This window comes from Ascaphus truei, chromosome 1, assembly GCF_040206685.1.
Source record: "Ascaphus truei isolate aAscTru1 chromosome 1, aAscTru1.hap1, whole genome shotgun sequence".
Classification (NCBI taxonomy): Eukaryota; Metazoa; Chordata; class Amphibia; order Anura; family Ascaphidae; genus Ascaphus; species Ascaphus truei.
This window is the reverse complement of record NC_134483.1, coordinates 427,253,775-427,266,458: the sequence shown is the minus strand read 5'-3', so window position 1 is coordinate 427,266,458 and position 12,684 is coordinate 427,253,775. Positions and strand designations below refer to the sequence as shown.

Genomic DNA, 12,684 nt, shown 5'->3' with positions numbered 1-12,684 from the left:
AAAATCCCGTCCCTGGTCAGAGTGCATCCTGCTGGGCAGACCATAATGCACAAAATACTTCTCCCACAGCACTTTAGCCACTGTGGTAGCCTTCTGGTCCTTCGTGGGAAAGGCTTGAGCGTATCGAGTGTAGTGATCTGTCACTACTAGCACATTTCCTATACCCTTTGCATCTGGCTCTATGCACAAAAAGTCCATACAAACTAAATCCATAGGCCCGGAGCTTTTGAGATGGCCCATTGGGGCAGCACGGGTGGGAAGTGTCTTCCTATGAATGCACCGTAGACATTTCCTGCAATGTTGTTCAATTGACTCCCGCATTCTAGGCCAGAAGAACCGGTCTCGCACTAAACCCAAGGTCTTATCCACCCCCAAATGTCCATGATCATCATGTAGTGATCTTAAAACGAGACCTTGCATACGCCGGGGTAGAAATAGTTGTCGACGGTCAGGATGATTGTGGAATTGAACAACCCTATAGAGTAGGCCGTTATCCATCTCAAACTTATCCCATTCTCTCATGAGGAGGCTCACATCATCGGGAGGAGCCCGTTTCACCAGTGAAGAGTCATTTTTGTGCAGAGCCTCTCGGACAGCCCTAGCCACAGGATCATGTGTCTGTGCTAGTACCAGTTCCTTCACCGTGAAGATAACGTCTTGGGTTAGACCCATGCCATCGGGGTGGCAGTAAGCTTCTGGAAGGGCTTGAGGTCGACACCCTAAAGAATCCACTACTCATAGCTCGGAGAATGCCACTCGATCGTTTACAATAGCAGCAGTGGAACACATAGCTCTCATTCCTGGCCCTGGAATTTCTTCCCAAGGGCCATCGTCGGCGGTCTCACCCAGTCCCGATCTCCTAGATAGAGCATCGGCCCCTATTTTGAGAGGTCCAGGCTTATATTTCAAAGAAAACTGGTAATTGGCGAGGGTGGCCAACCATCTATGACCGGTCGCATCTAACTTGGCCGTGGTTTGTACATAGGTCAGCGGATTGTTGTCTGTTCGGACCTCGAAGGTGACCCCATATAGGTAGTCATGTAGTTTGTCAGATATGGCCCATTTGAGGGCGAGGAACTCCAATTTGTGAACTGGATAGTTCTTTTCACTGGGAGTCAAACTTCTACTTGCATATGCCACAGGACGAAGCCCAGTGGGGTACTTCTGGTGTAGCACGGCTCCCAATCCGTTGAGGCTGGCATCCACGTGCAGAATGTAAGGCTTCTCCGGGTCAGCATAGGCTAGAACGGGAGCCTCGGTTAGACTATTCTTCAGCCCCTTAAATGCTTCTTCACAAGCGGACGTCCACCGATCCCCGAAGGGGGTCCTTGGGGTGGTCTTCTTCTGCTTGGGTTCCTCTGGATAGACCTTCAGCAGATTGTTCAGCACAGCCGCCTTCTTGGAGTATCCGTCCACAAACCGTCTGTAGTATCCACAGAACCCGAGAAATGACCTCAGCTCCATCACAATCTCTGGTCTTGGCCAATTCACCACCGCCTCCACCTTGGCCGGGTCGGTGGCCACTCCATCTGCGGACACTATATGACCCACATAAGTGACCGATGTTCGACAGAAGCGGCACTTATCCAAGGAGAGCTTCAGGCCTTCTTTCCCTAAGCGATCCAGCACTTTCATCAGTCTAGTTTCATGTTCTTCGAGTGTGGTTCCGAACACAATTATGTCGTCTAGGTATACCAGACACTCACGAGGACACATATCTCCAATCGTCTTCTCCATAAGCCGTTGGAAAGTGGCTGGAGCACCGCAGATACCTTGGGGCATCCGGGTGAACTGATAAAATCCCAGAGGACAGACGAACGCCGTCTTCTCTTGATCAGCTGGGCTCATTGGAACCTGGTAATACCCAGATCGAAGGTCCAACACGCTAAACCACTGGCTTCCGGACAGTGCGCTGAGGATCTCCTCTATTCGTGGTAGCGTGTATTGGTCAGGCACAGTACATCTGTTCAATGTTCTGTAGTCCACGCACAATCGAACAGACCCATTTTTCTTTTGTACCACCACAATCGGTGAGGCATAGGGACTTCGAGATTCGGTCACTATACCGGCCATTTCCATCTCGTTCAGGACACCACGCACATCCTCCACATCTTTGGGAGCTATACGGCGAGACCTTTCCCTAAATGGCGTGTCATCATTCAGACGAATCGTGTGCTGAGCGTTTCTGCTGCATCCCATGTCCATCTCACTAGTAGAGAACACATCTCGTCTCTCTCTCAACTGAGCACGTAGCTTCTCCTTCCATTCTTCCTCCAGGGGAGACTCTCCGAAGTCGAATTGTAGTGCCTCGGGCTCTTCTCCCACACGGGCAGTGTGAACGGTCACTGTGTCGTCCACAGGATCCACAGGATAAATTCTACCCAGCCTTTGTCCTACTTCAAGCGGCACGGTATGTAGAGACATGTTCTGGATAGACACGGTAATCTTCCTGGGGACATTAGATGGCCAATCCCGTACTTCAGGTATCATTCGGTATCCCCAATGACTCTCAGACTCGGGAAGAGTCTCCAGCGAAAAGTATCTGTCGTTTTCGTGCCGACTGGGGTACTTGATCAGCGCGGTCACATGCCTCACTCCCCCTGGTGGAATCTCCAATAACCCTCGCTCTTGATTAAAGATTTCGCCATACTCTTCTTCATATGCCACTCTATAGCATTCTTCCCGTAGGCCAGGGGCTATTTTCAGGGATGACAATGGTAGCTCGCCGGCTTCCTGCAGGAATGAGCGAATCACCGACCTCACAATATCTGCATTCGTGCCCAATATGATGGGGGCATTGGGATGTTCTCGAGCCTCCGGGCAGACCAAGGCTTCCAACAGCATGGGATGTGACTTGTTAGTGTTCAACTGCAAGATATCCAGCTTGACCGCCACTATTCCGTCTATGGGGTAATCATCTTTACTCAGTCCCCACAACTTCATCTTTTCGGCTGACTGCAAAGGAAGATGGCTGAGGTGCTGGTCGTAGAATGGACGGTAGATGATGGTCACTTGTGACCCAGTGTCCAGAAGTGCTGAAGAGTAGATCCCCTCCACGACGACTCTTATTACAGCGGTGGGCCCTACTCGGCAGTAAGCATCTGGTTGGGGCGTCTCCTCTATTGGAGGCCTCCCCGACTCTTCGGCAACATCCTCGGGTACGGTTGATAAGGACGAGATTGCCTTCCGCACGGTTACGGTGTAGGTCTGGGCCTTAGTGGGTCGCTTGGGGTGCGAACAGCTCCTTGCAACATGGCCCTTCTCGCCACAGTTGAAGCAACGGAAGTCTGGGCGGGGACCCGGACTGTCAGGTGACCTAGGAGCGGACCCAGGCACCTCCGGGGTGGCCGTATCCTTACCGCTCTTGCTTCCCTTTGCTTTGGGCACTGTTGCTTCCTTGGTCTCCTCCTTGCGAGGGTCTTTGGCCTTCTTGGGCGTATGCAACCTAGTATAGGCCTCATGACTCTTCACCTCATCCAGTAGGTCTTCTAGAGTAGGGGGGTCCCCCTTCTGTAGCGCGCATCTGATCATTACTACGATATGGTGAGTGGGTATGGCCCCCCGCAGGAATTGAGTGCGCCTATACTCATTCACTTCTGAGGCCTTAATGACTTGGCGGGAACGTAGATCCCACAAGAGCAATTGGATCCGTTGTATGAACTCTGATAGGTCTGCCCCCTCTTTCTGGCGGAGATTGTAATACTTAGTCCATAACTCACTCACATCATCTTCCTTACCATATACCCGGGTAAGAGATCATCATCTGGTGTGCGGTAACCTCAGTATGCTGATCTTTATACATCTTGATGGTAGTGGACGCAGGCGGGCGCAGGCACTCCATGATTCGTTGTCTTTTCACCTCATCAGGACAGGTCCACTCTTCCAGTACCTGTGAAGCATATTCCTTCCAAACATCAAAAGCCTCTTCACCGGTGGGGGTAGGTTTTACCCCTGAAAAGAGTTTTAACTTGCGGTATGGCTGAGAGGAAGGGGATTCGTGCTTGGGCCCACCCAGTTGTTGGATGGCCTGGGCTAGTAATTGGATTTCTCCCATTCTACTGGGGCTGAGGTTGGGACTGGAGCTCCGTCTGCTGGAGCGACAATTAGCACAGGATAATACACGGGCCTCATCCCCGCATATACTTTCGGGTGGGGACAGGGACATGCACATACTAGTCTCTAGCAAGTCTGTAATGGGGCTACAGGGTTCGGGTTTTATCGACATTTCAGGATATATAACAGGACACCCTGAGCTGAGGGCCCCGTGGAACCGCAAGTTGGATGGGCCTTGCTCTGGCGACAATTCACATCCCCCAGTGATTAATACGGTGCACCATGACCCGTCTGGGTCGGAGTGGCGACCCAAGATTCTGGCATCTTCTAAGTCTGGATACTGCATTAGGATTAAACATAGTTCATAGGATGAGGCATTGGCGGGAACTTGTCCTACAGCAAGGGTTTGTGAGGGCGGGACTTGCCTTTTTACCGCCCACGCGTACACCTCTTGGCGGGAAGGTAACGTGTAACCTAACGACATTTTCACTGAGTTCGGGCACCCCAGGTCTGACATCTCAGCAGCGCCTCCAAATGTAGCCCTCCTACCCCCCACCCTAAGTGAGATCTAGGTGGGCAGGTGTATCTGACTACGGACCAGGGTGGTGCTGTACCTGGTTTGTAACTAGGAGAGCCGAGCTTCCGCCACGGGGAACCTGGGGCAATACAATACTATGGATAACTACTTACAATGGGTGCAGCGCCTCCACCTGCGATGGCTCCCAGCAGAGGGGGGAGTAGTTCCTCACAGGACATTCAATAACCACGTACAACGGAATTGATAATGATTAATACCTTTACTACCGGCATAGCATGAATACAACATCAACACATAGGCGTCACGGCGGACGCTACCGCTAACTTGCACCACGGCGGGTGCCCACACTTTAGGCGCCACGGCGGACGCTACCACCTCCCCAGAGTGATCCCACCCCGTGTCCAGTGCACCAACCCAATGTCTCGCACACCCAGAACCTGTACCAATATGTGTGTGTGACTGCGCAGTCACTATGTCTGTTGATAGGCCTTGTTGGTGCACATGTGGGTGTAGGTTACCTGCCCGGGCTCCAGCCACGGGTGCCGCTATATCACTGGGGTTGAATCCGCCGGGATATCCTCCTACGCGTGGGGTGAATTCCAGCGCGGATAATATCACCGTACAGCTCCGCACCGTCTCTACCTTAGTTAGGGTCTGTCTGCTGCCAGCAGGCCGCAGTCACGCTAGCTGGGCCTCCATGGAGATAGTCCAGCTCCCTCTTAGCAATCCGAGCAATGGCCGTGATACACTCCTAGCAAATATATAATGGGGCAGTGTCCCTAACCTAGGGCCTGTCCCTACAATACTCAGCTGGGATGACTCAGGGCTATCTGGGGCCTAGGGGACTTGCTGGCCTAGTGCAGAGAGTCGCAGACCCCTGCACCCTACCTTCTTCCCCTAGCAGCTCCAGTCACCAACTACTTTTCTCTGTCTGCTTTGTGCTGCCAGACTCACAGCTCTGCCTCAGACTATCGCAACAATGTTGCAGACCTCCAGGTGCCTCTTACTGATAGAGGCAGCACAGCAACAGGAACTCACTCTAACAACTAACAACGCGCGCTCGCATACCAGAAGGAGGGGGTGAGTGCGCAAGGGGGGAACCTGACTACATATATATATACTGCTGCGGCAGAGTTTATTCGAGCATTTGCCCGTTCTCTGCCGCAGCAGTAGCCTGGCGCGCGCCCGAGAGTGACGGGCGCGCGCCGAAGCAGCGGAAGAGCGCCCTCCGATCGGGGCGCTCTCCCTACCGCTGCCGGGTCCGCCGGGTCCCCCGGAACCCCCTGCCGCTGTCCCGCGATCGCGGGACACCAGGGCTCCCTCAGGGAGCCCCTGGACGCGCGTGCAGGGGGCGCACGCTCCCGATGACGCGTGACCGCGCGTCTATGACGCGCGGCACGCCGAGGGGCGGCCACTAGCAAGCCGGGAGATTTCCCGGCTTGCGGTACCGACCACACTCGGATAAAGTGTGTCGGTACTGTATATATATATATATATTTGTACACTAACCACACCAGGTTACAGGGTGCAAGGAAGTTTTACATAACTGTTTTATCCCCACATAAAAAAATGTGAGTATGTCCTTGGGTTTTAATGTTATGTTGCACAAAAGGGGATGTTCAATATGAAGCTAGACTACAGCAGACAGAGTCAAGAAATCTGAAAGTTATACAGAACTCAATACTATCTCCAGAGATGCAAAACTTATCAACTGCCCCTCCTTAGACACCATAAATGATTACGCTGCTTGCTACAGTATGAATAATGCACAATTCAAAGAACACTCCTTTATGGTGTCTTACAAGAGACAGGTCAGAGATCACCTTTGCTTCTTTATCTTGGTCTGCAATTGACTAGCATTATAAACATGCACTACAGACCTATACAAATACACACTGCAGAGAGGGATTCTGGGAAATAATACAACAACTGTGTGGACACACAAAAACAAAATATAAAATAAACGTAAAAGGGAGGGTGCATACCATTCAATGATGGATACAAAAAAATGAACAGGACAGTCACTCTTATACTCCCAGAAAGTGAATAAATATATATAATTTATGTGAATCACTATCCGTATTTGAAGTGTGTGTGTATATAAATATATATATATATATATACATACAAATGAGCATACAGTAATATTTCCATTTGCTATATGCCTTGCTATGGAGGGTTTTTGTCACTTTTTTACTCACATAACTTCACTAATATATATATATTATATATATATATATATATATATATATATATATATATATACGCAGTGGAAGTGTATTGTGTGTGTATTTACCTACACACTCACTCCACATTTCAGTAACATACATATACATCTAAATAATATTCACATATACACATTTGCTATAAATGGAATTATTACAATTTTACATTATATACACGTGCAATGAATGGAATAAACACTGTAATAAGTTTGAAATCACCTATCCGAGCTGCTATGCATGGCTGATTCCTTTTCTCCAGCTTCCTTGAATGTACTATGAGGAAGATCATGTGACCAGAAAATAACACAACACAGATGCTAGTGCACGTTTAGAGAGAGGGAGGGGAGGGCTGACAAAGGGGAGTGCCAGGGCTTGTGACAAGACATGAAGGGGCAGTGCTTAGCAAATGCTTGTTAAAATAGAATACAAGAAAATTGGTCTTTCAAAGTTGTTTTTTTTAAAACAGAAATGCTAAAAGTATTTTTTCTTACTACAGAAATGATTTACAGTATTAGAGAAAACAAACATGCAGGATATTGACTGAACTGCAGCTTTAATCAACTGTTGAATACCACGATGGTGACTATAAACATGGAGATAGAAGAGAAAATTAGCCAAAATATAAATGCTCGGGGGGCTTGAAACAGAAAATGTGTCTTAAGGAGGAAATTGACATTTACTAATGGAAACAAAAAGAATAAATGCAATGGATTGGATACCACTATATATTTAAGAAAAAATATATAAAATATAAATAAATATATAAAATTTGACTATGATTGAAGTATATATATATAATTTAAATGTATGTGCGTATCTCTCTATAATGGCTTCCAAAAAATGATACTACTGCTGAACTGTATAATGTCTGTACTGAAAGTTCTATCAGAGAATCGATAATATCAACACACTATAATAAACAGTGTGGACAGAATTGACTAAAACTCTATATATAGTTATTGCTACAAATCCATTAAATAAAAAACAAACAGGTGAATGGAGAGGTGGACATTGATATAGCAAAGGCATAATAATAAATATACCCATTTTCATACCTGAACACACATACATATATATACAGTATATATATATACATACATATATACAATACATGTACCAATGTGACAGACATGTTTTCATATGATATTATTTGGGCAAAATCTAAACCATAACAGAAAAGGGACTAATACATGTGAACTATAAAAAAAAAATATATATAACTTAACAAATGTGTTAAGTGTGCAACTAATGGAATGTTGGCTCAGTACTGGAAAAGGTGTGTGTACATGTGAATATGAAATAACATGTGAATGTTTAATGTATGATAACTGTTTAACCAAATTTATGTTCGACTGTCAACATGTGTAAAGATATACTATGTGGCATGTGTTAACATATAAAAAGTGATATATATTGTAAAAAATATATTATTATAAAAAATATATATATTAAAAATTTGTGTGTCCAAAAATTTGGTAGAACATGATAATTTATGAATATATAATGATTATATGTAAATGAACTATCACATGTGATGGGTGCGAGCTTCCAAGATCAGGAAAAGATCTGGGAGAGACCAGGACAAATGGATGACAGAGGACTGCAGAGGAGACTAGAAACCAGGGAGGGTATACCCATCTGAAGAAATCAGACCAACGTGCTAACATCAAGACATTCATTTAGTCCACCAGGGGTCAAGGTGCCCAACTGGTGGATCCAAAATGTTTCCCGTCTACAGGGAGTCTTGAATCGATCGCCCCCTAGAACACAAGGAGAAATGCTCTCAAGTCCCATGATGGTCATGGACTTGGGATACTGGTTGTGTCTAAATTTGAAGTGTCGTGAGACACTATGTGTATTTAATCCTTTTATGACATTTCTCCTGTGCTCCAGGAAGCGAGTACCCAAGACCTAGTGGTGCGACCAACATATTGTTGACCGCAACCACACTGGATAAGGTAAATGATATAAGTACTTAAACAGTTGATGTAACTTGTAATGAGATGTGTTGTCCCTCTGATAGCTGAAGAAAATTGGGATTTATTGAGAATGTGTCTATATATATATAGAAACAACAGAGAAAGCAACCTTATAAAAAGCACACGGACATAAATTAAAGTGTAAACAAAGAATTTATTAAAGTGAGTTAAAACAGGGGATGAAATTTAAAAGAAGAGGGGGGCTCAGCTCTACCAAACAATGTGAACCTGGAGGCAAGGGTCTAAACATAGAACCAATGCTGGCATGCACAGGACACAGGGGGCTCTGTAAAAGCACACCTGTGAATTGAAAACCCACACTGAAAAGATATATCCACATTGAAAGAATCACCATACAAACATATTGGATAATTGCATGGAGTGGATACAATGAGACTACAGGTAGCAATGTGAGGTATACATCACCAATCAGTCTAGGGGTGTCACGGGCATAAGAGTAGGTCAAAGCCTCATGTCAGGTGAAAGAAGGTAGGGGCCCCCCTCAGCAGACTCCCACTCCAACGCGTTTCGACCAGAAACTGTCTTCTTCGGGGAGTGGTGAGGGGAGAGATGAGCTGGTATATGTAGGGGAAATGTATCAGCAGAATTCGTGCCAAACAAATTGAAAATTCTAAACAGCTATGAGGGGGGAAAAAAAAATCTACATGCATAACAGTGTCACAGGGTCTATTGTCTTGAAAATAACTTCCTCATTGGGTTAGCACAGTCATGTGGCCTGACCCGCGTCATCCCATATGTGAATTGGGAAATGACGCACGTGACGTCATCACGCTGTACGCGTCATAGTGCGCGACTGTCATGGCGACCGCACCCATTACCACGGGGCGGCCGCAGGCCAGGCAGAGAGAAGGGAAGGCCGCAGTTAACATTATACTGCTGGTGGCGTCCCATAGCCGAATCGGGAGGTGATGCGCATGACGTCATCCCGTATTATACGTCATGACGTGCGGTTGTCATGGCAACCGCAAAAGCATTCTAGGGGGCGGCCGCAGGCCAGGGAAGAATGGAGAAAGGCAATAGGTACCCTGTAACGCTGGATAGGAAACTACTGGTCACAGTTGCAGGTGCTGGAACAAGGTCATAAGATATTAAAAGAGATCTATGTCAATAGAATATGAGTATTCATAACACAGCAAACATCAAGATGTATTAGTGTGTTGCTGAGCAAAGAGATGTTGACAAAGTAAGCACAAACCTAACAGAAACCACATGCAGATAAATTGTGATGACACAATTGAGTATTGTGTTATCATTACAAGTATAAACAAACAAGAATTATAGTAAAACCATAACTGCAAATATGGATATAAGTAATAAATATCCAGGGCTAAAAGGTATGGTAGTCCATGGAACTTTCCTGAATGGATAATATCTGTGTACATATATTGTCCACATGTTTATAAAAATGTGTAAGTGTACTAAATAGTCCAAAAATGAATGTCTAGCCTGAATTACACAGCACAAACACACCAATTTATGGATACAGATGGATGCAGATGGAAAAGCGAGATATATATGTTTCAAACACAAAAAAATAAAATAAGTCTCCATTGCACCAGACATTGTCCTTCAATAAAGATGATGTCTAAAAGCACACCATATAGCTGTGAGCAAAACAAGCTTCTGTCACATTATTCACAATCATTAATCTTGGTCTGCAATGTTATCTTGTGAGAAACACCACATCATGAATGACAATATCACAGAGATATAATGTAAGCCGGAACATGAGGCAAAATATTTAAAGAGAGATAGAGTTAAGTTTGTTTCTGCCTAAGAGCATAATAAGCTTCCATCACTAGGTCCGAAGTCTCAGGTCTTATTCCATAGACTGGTCTTCAATGGGTCGCACACCCATAGAGTTGGTACTCCAAAAATATCTATTTAAGCAATAACCACAAACAGGGTATCCCACATTAAGGTAAATGCAGGGTTGGAAGTAGGTCCTCCAGATTGAAATACATTCATGAAGGATAGTTGAAATAGACCTAAAGTGAATGAAGTGGTCCAAATATAGACTGAAAGCGTCCTGATGGGAATAACATCTGTGCCAACTATGTAAATAGAGATAGTCTATTGGCACGGGGATAATCCAATTGTGGAGATCCTTTGTAAAGACTGGATACATGGAAAGTCCTGTTGTAGATGGTAGGTTCCCAGGTAGGGAAGGTTAATCTTCCAGAATTGGAAAAGATGATAAAGTTGCATTCTTCCACAGGAACCACGAACCGACAGTCCTGGACAAAGATGCTGGTTCACAGTATCGACCTGTATGGGAGGGACAGGGTGGAAAATCCAAACATTAGAGCATTTCAGACCAAATTACGAGAAAACAAATCAAGACAGACGGGCAATGTTTATAAGAACATGGCATATCCGAGATAATCGTTAAAACCACGTGGTATCATGGTGCCCAGTTGTACGATCCATCTGCACTCCCTCCTCAACAGAGGCTTCTCAAGGTCACCACCTCGGGCCCGAGAGAGACCCTGTCGAAGGCAAATGCAGAAAGGACCGCACTGTCGGACCCATGACAGCGCAAGAAGTGCGCCCAACTGAACTGATTTTCTTACAGGAGTCTACATCTCTTTGCGCATTTTTGATATTGCGAGTGTGTTCTAATACTCGGAAGCGAAATTCTCTTGTGGTCATGCCCACATAGGCAAGGCCACAAGGGCATGCAAGATTATACACTACTCCCTTGCTCTTGCAGTTTAAAAAATAGAGTATCTTGTATGTGTGTGTCTCAAATGTGGACGTTTGATGCATGTGTCTGCAGGCAGAACACATACCACATTTATAAAAACGCAGCCTTTTTTGTGTTTGAAACATCTATATCTCGCTTTTCCATCTGCATCCATCTGTATCCATAAATTGGTGTGTTTGTGCTGTGTAATTCAGGCTAGACATACATTTTTTGACTATTTAGTACATTTACACATTTTTATAAATAAGTGGACAATATATGTACAGAGATATTATCCATTCAGGAAAGTTCCATGGACTACCATACCTTTTAGCCCTGGATATTGATTACTTATATCCATGGTGTTTCTCACAAGATAACATTGCAGACCAAGATTAATGATTGTGAATAATGTGACAGAAGCTTGTTTTGCTCACAGCTATATGGTGTGCTTTTAGACATCATCTTTATTGGACAATGTCTGGTGCAATGGAGACTTATTTTTTTTTTTTTGTGTTTGAAACATCTATATCTCGCTTTTCCATCTGCATCCATCTGTATCCATAAATTGGTGTGTTTGTGCTATGTAATTCAGGCTAGACATGCATTTTTGGACTATTTAGTACACTTACACATTTTTATAAACAAGTGGACAATATATGTACACAGATATTATCCATTCAGGAAAGTTCCATGGACTACCATACCTTTTAGCCCTGGATATTTATTACTTATATCCATATTTGCAGTTATGGTTTTACTATAATTCTTGTTTGTTTATACTTGTAATAATAACACAATACTCAATTGTGTCATCACAATTTATCAGCATGTGGTTCCTGTTAGGTTTGTGCTTACTTTGTCAACATCTCTTTGCTCAGCAACACACTAATACATCTTGATGTTTGCTGTGTTATGAATACTCATATTCTATTGACATAGATCTCTTTTAATTTCTTATGACCTTGTTCCAGCACCTGCAACTGTGACCAGTAGTTTCCTATCCAGCGTTACGGGGTACCTATTGCCTTTCTCCATTCTTCCCTGGCCTGCGGCCGCCCCCTAGAATGTTTGTGCGGTTGCCATGACAACCGCACGTCATGACGTATAATACGGGATGATGTCATGCGCATCACCTCCCGATTCGGCTATGGGACGCCACCAGCAGTATAATGTTAACTG

General features: G+C 45.2%; 1 long non-coding RNA gene across 1 annotated transcript in view; it reads right to left on the bottom strand.

Annotated features, from left to right (window-relative positions):
- Window positions 1-7,091, bottom strand: part of LOC142471462 (uncharacterized) — a 17,237-nt gene extending 10,146 nt beyond the window's left edge. The window contains exon 1 of the long non-coding RNA XR_012789434.1: window positions 7,036-7,091. This is a non-coding gene — a long non-coding RNA (uncharacterized LOC142471462). The remainder of the gene's footprint in view (window positions 1-7,035) is intronic.
- Window positions 7,092-12,684: the final 5,593 nt, after the last annotated feature.